This window comes from Ursus maritimus, unplaced genomic scaffold (assembly GCF_017311325.1).
Source record: "Ursus maritimus isolate PB19 unplaced genomic scaffold, ASM1731132v1 scaffold_12, whole genome shotgun sequence".
Taxonomy (NCBI): domain Eukaryota; kingdom Metazoa; phylum Chordata; class Mammalia; order Carnivora; family Ursidae; genus Ursus; species Ursus maritimus.
Genome location: NW_024423564.1, coordinates 57611785 through 57620751, shown reverse-complemented (window position 1 = coordinate 57620751; position 8967 = coordinate 57611785). Strand labels below are relative to the sequence as shown.

General features: G+C 42.7%; 1 pseudogene; it reads right to left on the bottom strand.

Moving 5' to 3' along the window:
• Window positions 1–4575: 4575 nt before the first annotated feature.
• On the bottom strand, window positions 4576–6653 carry LOC103670863 (annotated as a pseudogene).
• Window positions 6654–8967: the final 2314 nt, after the last annotated feature.

The following is an 8967-nucleotide window of genomic DNA, read 5'->3' as shown; positions in this document are numbered from 1 at the left end:
TCTAGCTCTCCAGTAGCACACAAAATGAATATAGATGGCACATGAAATTTAGTCAATTCTTGGACGTGGTATTAACTAATAGTGAGCACAGAAAGTGATGATGTTTCACTTTTGAATTTGCTTTCAATATTGCCAACTAGATCAAGGAGAAAGTCCGAGTTAGTGCCTGTGACAAGCCCAAAACCTTTGCTGACTTCCCCTTCTAACAATGAGCTAGCAGACCACAGCACCAAGTGAGGATTTCCAGAGTATGTTGTTTTCATTTTATTTATTTTTGACTATAGTATATTTATAGCAAGTGATGCCAGATTTCATTTAGTTATATAAAGTTTCTTTTAAAATACATGTATTTACATCTCCAAAGGCAAGAGAAACAAAAGAAAAAATGAACTTGTGGGACTTCATCAAGATAAAAAGCTTCTGCACAGGCAAGGAAACAGTCAAAAAAACTAAGAGGCAGCCCACGGAATGGGAGAAGATATTTGCAAATGACACTACAGATAAAAGACTAGTATCCAAGATCTACAAAGAACTCAAAATCAATACACGTGAAACAAATAATCAAATCAAAAAATGGGCAGAAGATATGAACAGACACTTTTCCAATGAAGACATACAAATGGCTAACAGACACATGAAAAAATGTTCAAAATCATTAGCCATCTGGGAAATTCAAATCAAAACCACACTGAGATACCACCTTACATCAGTTAGAATGGCAAAAATGGACAAGGCAGGAAACAACAAATGTTGGACAGGATGTGGAGAAAGGGGATCCCTCTTACACTGTTGGTGGGAATGCAAGTTGGTACAGCCACTTCGGAAAACAGTGTGGAGGTCCCTCAAAAACTTAAAAATTGAGCTACCCTATGATCCAGCAATTGCACTACTGGGTATTTACCCCAAAGATACAGACGCAGTGAAGAGAAGGGCCATATGCACCCATATGCAATGTTCACAGCATTATTGTCCACAACAGCTAAATTGTGGAAGGAGCCGAGATGCCTTTCAACGGATGACTGGATTAAGAAGATGTGGTCCATTTATACAATGGAATATTATTCAGCCATCAGAAAGAACAATTACACAACATTTGCAGCAACATGGACGGGACTGGAGGAGATTATGCTAAGTGAAATAAGTCAAGCAGAGAAAGACAATTATCATATGGTTTCTCTCATCTATGGAACATAAGAAATAGGAAGATCGGTAGGAGAAGGAAGGGAAGAATGAGGGGGGGTAAACAGAAGGGGGAATGAACCATGAAAGACTGTGGACTCTGGGAAACAAACTGAGGGTTTCAGAGGGGAGAGGGGTGGGGGATTGGGATAGGCCGGTGATGATATTAAGGAGGGCACATACTGCATGGAACACTGGGTGTTATACGCAAATAATGAATCATGGAATACTGCATCAAAAACTGGGGATGTACTGTATGGTGATTAATATAACAAAATAAAAATTATTAAAAAAATACATGTATTTAAATAAAAACGTGAGCCAATTTAAAGAAAATACAAAGTAAGGGGCGCCTGGGTAGCGCAGTCATTAAGCATCTGCCTTTGGCTCAGGGCGTGATCCCGGCGTTCCGGGATCAAGTCCCACATCGGGCTCCTCCGCTGGGAGCCTGCTTCTTCCTCTCCCACTCCCCTGCTGTGCTCCCTCTCTCGCTGGCTGTCTCTCTGTCACATAAATAAATAAAATTTTTGAAAAAAAAAGAAAATACAAAGTAAATTATTGGTGAGAGAGAGCAAAAAATCATGGCTATGGGCTTGAATAACTGAAGCTTGGGAAATTCTGGATTTGACCATCTTTATGGTTCCAAGATCCTGTGATCACTGCCAACTTCATTGTTCCAGCTGTGGTCTCTACTTCCACCCCAAGGCTTTCTCAGAGGAAGACGAGCAGCCTTCTCTTCTGAAGGCTTCTACGACCCTCCGATTCCCTCTCCCCTCGATATTTGAGCGTCCCAGCTGCCAATATGACTACCCAGCCAGATGTATTTGATTGACATGCTCATCCCTGCACAATGGGCCAGAGTCAGTCATCCTGCGGCTGTCCCTGCCCTTGGCATTGTGACGCATGGGCCCAGATTCCAAATGTCATGTCACATCTCATGGCATCAAAGCACCCTTGAGAGCAGGAAACCCTAACATATGGCTGAAATGCCTTCAAAAAGACTCCCCAGACAGCCCGGGAGATGCACAGAGCCCTGTCGGTGATGATGGGTTGCAACATATGCTTAGCAAAAAACGCCAAAGGGAAGAGAAGTTCCCGCGCCCACCGAGACCACAGAGTGCTGGTTCAAATGCTGGGTATCAGCTGCCTTAGACAGAGTGCCATTTGCTTTTGCAAAATATCTGTTAAATCCCTGATCTCAATGCTTAGTATCCTGGACTTTTAAAGGTAGTGATGGAAAACTTTTTATTTACATTGAATATTGCATTACAAAGCAGATGAATGGGGAAAGGTCATTTTCTCTCAATAGTGGACGGTCACTCCCTCTGGTCCAGGAATTCCTAACCTGCATTTTCTGGATCCTTCAGAAGCACACAGCTGGTCTTAAAGAGGCACGTGAACATTCCAAAATTACCTGCGAACATTTTGTGTGAGCAACACATACGGTTTTCTGTGGAGAAAAGGTTTAAAACCTTAGTTCGGAATTTCAAAATGGTCCATGTCTCATTAGAAACCACAGGTCTAATAGTGCTCCTTAGAGAGAATGTGTGGGGCAGAAAAATGTCAAACCAAAACAAAACACAATTAAACTGGGCAGGAATGTAAGGTAACAAGGACTTTTCCATCATAATAATATTAAGAAAAATATTTGCTATTTACCATCACCATAATTCCAAAAGGGTTATTTCAGTGCAGCAGGACATGAAAAAACATTTCAGGAAGGCCATAAACTCAGATTAAAAACATAAATTGAGCTTTGTTTAAAAAAATGACTACATTGTCCATTTTCATTTCACTGGTGGCCAGTACCAATCTGTGGACCAGGATTTGGGAAGCCCTGATTTCAGAGTGGGAAATTCCTACTCAGCATGCAAATCTTTGGAAAACTAGGGACTTCTTTGGGATTTCCCACAGCTGAGTTCATGGCGCCACTCCCTCACCCCACCCTCACCCCACCCTGTCTCTGATCCTGGACCACCTGAAGAGAAGTCCTTTATCTTTGACTCCACTACACTGTGACACCTGCTACTACACCCCAAGGCAAGGATGGTGAGTTGAATGTAGCAACTTATCCCAATAGCTATTCACTACACCCCTCCTGCCGACCTTGCTGTGAACTAGGCATCAGGTATGCAGAGGAGCCAGGTACCATCCCTTCCTCAAAGGGCTCACACTATGGTGGAGGGGATGATAGAAATGGTGTAAGTGGGGACCATTCCCCACTCCACTACTCTCTCCCCTGTTGTCCAAGGAGCAAAGGAAACAGTGTCTGATGCTCTCCAGGCTGTATCACGTAATCCATGTTTTGATTCAATGTGGGGAACCCCAAATAAGACTGAATGATTGAATTCTTTTCCCCAAAGGAATTTAAAGTGCCTCTTCCCTTTATATATATTTTTTAAGATTTTATTTATTTATTTGACAGAGAAAGCGAGAGAGCACAAGCAAGGGGAACAGGGGGAACAACAGAGGGAGAGGGAGAAGCAGGCTCCCCACCGAATAGGCAACCCGATGCAGGGCTTGATCCCAGGACCATAAGATCATGACCTGAGCCAAAGGCAGACGCTTAACCATCTGAGCCACCCAGGCGCCCCAAAAGTGCCTCTTCCCTTTAGAAGCATGTGACAGAGAATACAGAATGGAGGGGTCAGAAAAACACTCTGAATGCAGCCAGGAAGTTTGCAGACACCTCACTGTAGGGAGTCAAGCCTCTTTAGCCATGTAATAGTAATTCCAGTTCTTAAAGTAGGTTTTAAATGTTTGCCTCTGCAAAGGCTGGGCTCCACTGTCTCTTGCACTAAGAGCCCAAAGGAAGCAACCGGTGTCAGAGCACACAATGACAAGGAATGGCATGAGACAAAGGGAGGCAGCCAGCAGAATCTGGAGGAGAGACATCCATCCACCAAAATAGAAATGGTTCTCCTGATCACAGGGCCAAAGTGGGGAAACTGGCAGCTCATTTCAAAATCCACTGAGCAGTATGCAGACTTGGAGACGATTTTACAAGGGCTTTCACTCTCCCCCCACTCCTACTGCTTTCTACTTTATTTTTTATTGTATTTATTTTTTAAAATAGTTGTTTATTTATTTGAGAGAGAGAGAGAGAGCTCACGAGCACAAATGGGGAGGGGGCAGAGGGAGAGAATCTTCAAGCAGACTCCCCACTCAGTGCAGAGCCCCACTCGGGTCTCAGTCTCACGACCCATGAGATCAGGACCTGAGCTGAAACCAACAGTCGGACTCTCAACCAACTGAGCCACCCAGGTGCCCCTCCTACTGCTTTCTACTTCATTAAACATTAAAACACAAATGAATGTGCCCTGTGGGGACGACTAGAGGACACCAAGGGAGGAGAAGAGCACACTCATGAAGAGAATCAACAGCAGGGACTCATCTTCACCAAAAGGGCTTGATACTGATTTCCAGGGAGGAGCAGGACATGGTCAGCTCAAATTTGGTGATGGCATCAGGATGAAGGATCAACCCCAAACTTCCTGATGCTTTGACCCTTGACAAAGATCTCGACATATCACCCAGGAGAAGGGCCTTCAGATGCTTTGATCACATATTCCCCCCCTTCTTTTCACCAGGAGGCACCTTAAGCAGCTGTGTAATTCTGTCCAGACCCCATAGATTATCTCTAACTAAGGATCCTTACTGTAATTAACAGCACAGAGATGCATGTAGGTCTCTGCTAGAATCTTGTACTACAGTGTCAGAGATTTCAGTTTCAGAGGAAGGTGCATCTTACTCTTTGTGGCTATGATCTTTAGGAGGCCAGGAAGAAGAGTAATGAGTGCTACCTGAAATGCAGCGGCTTTAGGGTCACTAACATGAACTACCTCTGCTGCAGCGAGATGTCCAAACCAAGTTTATCAGCAGTATCTTCTTGGAGGCACAGAGGAAAGGCAAGTGCTTCAGTGCCTCCAGTAGCTACCAGGTCATGTCTTAGAAGTCCTGTGAGCTTTATTAAGAGGAAATTGATTAGCTACAGTGTATGTTTCTGGGAGAGCCACCTGAATGTTATTATATCCATAAGCAATAGTTACATCTTTTATAATATCACATGCATGGAAAATGTCAGCTCCGGTCACAGAGATTTCAATCTCAATCTGATTCCCCTCATCTATGACTTCTAACTTTAAACACATCTTGGTCAGAAGCTTGGCAAGATTTTCTGGAGTTGCTCTGGTTCCAACTTTTTCTTAATTAGATCAGATATCACCATCTCCTTTCGTTAAGCCAGTTCTGAAAAGGTATGTGATTTTCCATTAGGAAAAACCAGCTCAGCTGCTTCAATTGTGAATTGATTCTCATAATATTCACTGAACATGGTGACAATAACATCGAGAACTATTTTTGCCTTACTAAAGTCAGTTCCTGTGCATTCACAGAATACATTTCTAGATTTTCACTGATGATAGGAAGCCTTAAAATGATGGCACCAATTGCTATCATAGGTAACTGGGCATAGGGGTTTATTTTCAGCGATATGTAATGTTCAAGGAGCACATGTCCAGGCTCAACACTCACACCACCCAACACCAGGCATTTAGGAGATGCTATACCGACAAACGAACTATGAAGAAGAAATTTTCATCAAAGAGCGATAACAATAATTTTTTCCCAGGGAAAATTTTTCCCAGACTTTGGAGGACACATTTTATTGTGAAGGGAGGACGTGGGGACAAAGTCCCCAGGGTAAATATATAAAAGAGATTCTCCAGCTTTAGTTTTAGACAGAGAACCAGAATAAACTCAACAACTGGTCCATTTTATTTCCTGGAGCAAGATCTGTGAATCCAACATTTCAAGCCCTAGATGACAACTTTAATACTATTCCCAAGTTCAAAGGTTTCAGTTTTTTATTTGTGGTTTCTAAAGCCCTGGGCTTTTGAGCCTTGGTTTTGTAAGGACTAGACTCAGGCCTCTGAGGAGTATGAAAGCAGATTCCATTTCCACTCAGATGAAAGCCTCATGTGACAGCATCTCCAGGGGTAACTTAATTTTCTCCTAAACCCTCTCCAGTCAGGCTTTTCCCCCCTCCACCAGACCAAAAGCAGCTTTTGTCAAGGTCATCAGTGACCTCCATGTTGCTAACCCAACACTCAGTTCTCAGTCCTTACTGATTGTCAGCATCACGCAGCACAAGTGGTCACCCTCCTCCATGAAGCACATTCTTTACCTGACTCCCAGGATGCTCCTTTTCCTTGGTGTTCCTTTTTTCCCCTGCTACTCCTTCTTAGTCTCATTTGCTGACCCCTCCTGTCTCCTCAATCTCTCAAGATCAGAGCTGCCCAGGCTTCCACCCATGAACATGTTTCCTTCTCTACCAAAACTTCCTCTGGAAGTGATCTCAGCCAGTTTTACCATTTATATACATAGTCTATGGGGTGAAAACTTCCAAACGTAGTTAACTCTACCTTCAAAATATAGCCTAACCTCTTTTCATCAGCCCTTAACACTACCGCCATCATCTCTTGCCTGGATTTTTGCAACAATAATTTTTGTCCACCCTTGCCCCCTTATCGTTGATTTTTCACCCAGTAGTCAGAGTAAACTTTTTAAGACACAAGGCAGAAAAAAATCATTGCTTCCTGCCTCTATCCTGTGGTTACTTGTCCCAGAGTGAAAACCAAAGTCTCCATTGAACTTCTCACCTGCTATCTTGCCATTCTGTTTTCTAGCTCAGCCTACTCCAGACACACTGGTTTCCACCTCTTCCTCACACAGGTCAAGTACGACTGAACTTCAAGGCTTTCACATTTGCCATTCCCTCTGCCAACAGTGCTCTTCTCCTAGATACTGCAGTCTCGCTCCTATATTTCCTTCAGGTCTCTGTTCAAAAGTCACCTTGTCAACAAGGCTTCCCTGGACCACCTGTATTTTATAGCAGCTCCCCTCCATCCTCTGTACTCTCACGACACCCCTTGTCTCTACAGCAGTTATCACGATTTTACAAACCATCCAAGTGCTCTTCTGTCATCCTTATGTAAACTCCATAATTAACTGGCATTTTGCTTATTTGGTTTACTGTTTTTTTTCTACCACCTCAAATGGTTTTTGGCACATAGTGGCTACTCAGTAAATAGTTAATGAATGAAAGAACCAAATGAGCAAATCTTGTCCAACGATCTACAGTCGAATTCAGGGAGCAATGTACTTAAAGCCACCACGAAGGAAGGAAGCTTCTGTTCCTCACACTCAACTGCTTGAGAATCGAAGCTGCCGTGATTCTTCCATCCACACTCGAAGCTCCCTAAAGGGTTTGATTTCTTACAAAAATATTAAAAGCAAGTCATATCTTATGTAATAGGGCAGAGAAGTTAAGAGTTGAGGTCCTAGAGCTAGGCTGCCCAGCTCTATTTCTTACTTGCTATGTGTCCTTAGGCAAGTAACTGAACTTCTCTGTTTCTCAGATTCCTTCTCCGCAAAAAGGTGATAATGGGAGTACCTACCTGGTAAAGTTACTGTAAGGATTGAAGAAGACATACTGCACTTAAGGTACCTAGAAAGGGACCTGGTACATTGTAAGTACTTAAGTGTTAGCTCATGCTAGTTCACTAAGAATGTATTATCCAGATAACATTCTTTTTTGTTCTCTAAGAAGCTTTTTTAGGGGGAGTTACATAAATACCACATATTCATATATTCATATATACATGTATAGTGTGTATATAGGCATATGGATACAGTGTGCATACACATGTATATGTGATGTATTAGTTAATATTATATGTGATAGATATACACACATGTAAATATATGTATGTATTTATGTATCTAAATATTGACTGATTTTTTTTCCTGTGTCCAGGTTCTTACATTCCACATAAACCATGAAGCAGATATCAGCACTTTTCTCTTCCCAAATATGATCTACTTCACCAAATCTTAACGAGCTGTATACATTTTACTTAATATTTATAGGGGTCTTGGAAGAGAGGGCTTATATTGCTTATTATGACAAAATGTAAAAGATCTTCCTTGGATATTTCTCTTCTCCACCAGAATTGCTCTTTCACCACACCATCAACCAGGCTTCTCTTTTTCACATCCCCACACAGTTCCCTGCTATCTCCTCTAGGATGACGTGGCCCCATCAACTGAGCCTATGTTGCCCTTCACCCACCCACAGCCTTGATGTCTGCTCACCCCATTTTCTGCAAGAACTCCTTTGGGAGCTGTCTGTTATTTATATTTTACTCTTATATCCTTGACATCTAGCAGAGGGCTATGCTCTGTGGGCTACTAAGGGAATGAATACATGGAAGAATCTTATACATGAATAATCTTCTTTTATAGAGAGAAAAATTGAAGCAAGAGTGTCAAACAGCTTCTGAAACAGTCAAAAAGAGACCTGAGATTCTCCTGCCCTCCTCTGCTCCCATCCACCACAAAGACTACGCACATCCAGCTCCAGTCTTTCCATTCAACACCTGGAATGATTCTGATCTTCCTGTCTGCTCTGAAGATCACTGTGACACCAGGAGCCAGTCTTAGGCCATGCAGAGAGCAAGCTCTCTTAATAGCTGTGTCTTTTGTTTCACTTCCTACTGGGAAAAACTAATCAAACATGTAGGAAGCTTAAGAACATTCCAAGGCGATTTGATTGTTCACCGGTGGCCAGTTTCAAGAAATGCATACTGATGAATACAAACACCATTCCCCCTGCCTTCCTGGATGGGATCTGTCCAGCCTGAGCTAGGCCAGGGTCTGAGGGAAGGCAGCACAAGAAAGAGCTGCAGGAAACAAGCCCTTGTTTCCTCCTTTTATCCAGAAAACCAG